We start from the raw sequence: 3351 nt of genomic DNA, 5'->3' as shown, positions 1-3351 counted from the left end.
CATTAAATTTCGTAAAAGGAAATGGGGGGGGGGGGGGGGGGGGGGGGGGGGTTCCAAGAAGATTTTTGTTTTTCCTTTCTCATAATTGTTGTTATTGCTTTCATAGGTTTAGGCGGGGGTAGTTTTGATTCTTGTGATAATGCTAATCGGAGAAGGGGCGTTGTTTGAGAAGCACTTTTTGCGCTTCCCATATGAACCACACGATTTTTGCAGATAAGCTTGACATGTTTTCATCCAGGTCCTTCCAGGATAGAATCCAATCTTTGACATATGTTCTGATACTAATGTGAATCCAATTTTTGGAGTTTTAGAGTGTTGCATTGGAGAAGTCCTTCGAATAGAGGATCTCAATCTTGACATATAGGAAAGAAAAAAAAAATTAGAGATTGACATTTGAATCTAAACATATAGAATTTTTTTAGAGTTTCTTTGAGTTTTGCATTGGAGATTCTCTAAGTTACGGGCACTGGAGAAGCAAAACTGCTTCGGCTTCTTCTTCACGTCATAACAATGAAGAACATTTCAGATAACAGAAAATGTCTCTAAGAAGAACAGCTTCTGCTTCACGGAAGGCTTCGTCATTTCTATCTTCCATCATTCGTCTTTCACAGAATTTACACTCAATTTCAACTGTCAACCCTAATTCTAAAACACCCAAAAATAATGTTTCTGAGTTTATTAACACAAACCAATTAGAGAAATTTGTAAGAGATGGATGTAAATCAGGGACCATTAAGTATAATGATGCCCTAGTTTTATTTAATAATTTGCTTCATGTTAAACCCTTACCTTCTATTTATCCTTTTAATCAATTGTTGGGTGTAATTTCAAGAATGAAATATCACTCTACTGTTTTTTATTTGTACAAACAAATGGTGAGTTCAGTTGAAATTCAACCTGATGTTATTACTTACACCATTTTGATCAATTCATACTGTAACTTGAACTTGGTAAATGTTAGTTTTTCTGTATTGGCAAACTTCTTGAAATGTGGCTTAGAACCTAATACTATTACCTTTAATACACTTATTAAGGGTTTGTGTGTAGCTGGAAGAATTTCTCAAGCAGTAGAGTTGTTTGACAAAATGTCAAAGAGAGAAGTTCTAGTAGATGAAGTTTCTTATGGGACACTAATAAATGGGCTTTGCAAAACGGGGAACACGAAATCGGCACTTGAGTTGTTAAGAGAGATGGAGAAGAAGGGAAAGTGCAAACCTAGTGTCATAATTTATAACACTATAATTGATAGTCTATGTAAAGACAGATTGGTAGATATTGGTCTTGAGTTGTTCTCGGAAATGAGTGGCAAAAATATTCGGCCAACTGTTGTAACTTACAGTTCTTTGATTCAAGGTTTATTCATTTCAAGCCGGTGGAAAGAAGCAGTTGGCATCTTCCACGATATGATCGATTGTGGTATCTCCCCAGATGTGGTAGCTTTCAACATTCTTATTGATGGTCTTTGCAAAGAAGGAATGGTGGAAGAAGCACATGAACTTTTAGAAGCGATGATTAGGATAGGTAAGGAGCCTAATGCTTTCACTTACAATTCAATAATGGATGGATACTGCTTGAAGGGACAAATGATAGAGGCAGTTAAAGTTTTTGATTCGATGGTGTTGAAGGGGCATGAGCCCAACGTGATTACGTACACCACACTGATTAATGGTTACTGCAACAAAAAGATGATTGATGAGGCCATGAGGGTAGATGAAGAAATGTTTCGGAAGGGATTGAACCGTAATGTTGTTACTTATAGTACTCTTATCCGTGGACTATTAACGGTGGGAAGAGTTGTGGCTGCTAAGGAACTTTTCAAGGAAATGAAGCTTTCTGGTCAGAGTCCTGATATTGTTACATACAGAATACTTTTGGATGGGTTGTGTAAAAATGGTTTCCTTTCTGAGGCCGAAGAACTGTTTCGAGGATGGAAACGAGCTTCACTAGACTAGATATCAAAATCTACAACATCCTTATTGATGGTATGTGCAGAGCCGGTAAACTTCAAGAAGCCGAGGAACTATTCAAGAAAATTTCTTCAAAAGGATTGGAGCCTAACACTGTAACATGCAACATAATGATAAATTGGTTTTGTAAAGCTGGGTTGCTTAAAGAAGCTAAGAATTTGTTTATAGAAATGACAAAGAAAGACCACCTGACGGACGAATGCACATTCAATACTATAATTTGGGGGTTTCTTCAAAAGAATGAGATTAGTGAGGCAATGGAGCTTTTATCCGAAATGATTGGAAAGGGCTATTCACCTTCTGCAGATATCACAAGTATGATTGTGAATCTTTTATCGACGGGTCAGTTAGATCGTGAATGCATGGATGCACTGCGGAGGTTACACCCAAGCACAATAAAGGCATGATATCTGACCTAGTTGTCGTTGTTCATTCTTCTTCTGAAACATAATGAAGTACACTACTAACTCGCGTGGATAATTCTGCTAGTTACTGCATGAGCCTTGACATGGTTTCTTTGGTTTATTTCTTGCCACCGCCGAGGAGATACATTGGCTCACAGGAAAACCTGCCTATAACATGATTTTTGTTTAGCACGAAAGAAGCATCAAGTGATATTTTGCCGGACAGGACGTTATAAAGGAGAGGGGATGACAACAATATATCACAATATGGAACTTGCAAGATGGAAAATTACTGCAAGATTGAATTTGATGGCTTACGGTAGCTATACATATATAGTTAACAGTGGACTCAAGATTATTGCTTGAAATTATAATTTTAATAAGGAAATTATTCTTTGCAGAAATCACCCTGGGATCATCTCCAAGATTGAATTTCATTTTTCCATGTATTTTCTGCTAGAAATGGAAACCATAATGCTCTTCATGGTGGGATATGGATTCTCTTTTCTTGTATTTGCTACATCTTTAATGCTCTCAAAATCATTCCTCTACTTCTATTGTGTTAATTCATGAGCTTTGGCATTGTTTTTCTTGTTATTTCTTGCAACCCCGACGAAGAAGAAGAGATAGTTGAAGTAACAAGTTCGCACGCAGCAGTAACATGATTTTCACCCAATCCTCACTTTCACAGCTTTACACTAATAAGTCAAATTTGATCAAATCTCCCTATGAAATTTTCTCTCATAAAAAATTCCACAAATTGCCCATTTTAAGTTCAAATAAAAGCCACAAAGTGGGATCAAATCTCCACGGAAAATTGGATTAAATTATCTGGTTAATATTCATCTTTCTATTGCTCCTCAAAATCTAAAAAATATAAAGGCCTAAAGAGTCTCCTAGTGTGCCTTTACTTACCCAAACCTAAAAAGCAGAAAAGGCTAACATCCAATTTCATCTCATAAGGTGCTGACTTCTCTCCC

At 36.8% G+C, this 3351-nt stretch overlaps 1 pseudogene; it reads left to right on the top strand.

The window, feature by feature from the left end:
* The first annotated feature begins 291 nt into the window (after positions 1 to 291).
* LOC147549510 (uncharacterized) lies at positions 292 to 2922 on the top strand (annotated as a pseudogene).
* Positions 2923 to 3351: the final 429 nt, after the last annotated feature.

The sequence above is a fragment of the Eschscholzia californica genome, unplaced genomic scaffold (genome assembly GCF_041429995.1).
Source record: "Eschscholzia californica isolate CP2 unplaced genomic scaffold, dmEscCali1.0.p SCAF_3, whole genome shotgun sequence".
Taxonomy (NCBI): Eukaryota; Viridiplantae; Streptophyta; class Magnoliopsida; order Ranunculales; family Papaveraceae; genus Eschscholzia; species Eschscholzia californica.
Note: the sequence above shows the minus strand (reverse complement) of the source record. Positions and strands in the feature narration are given on the sequence as shown.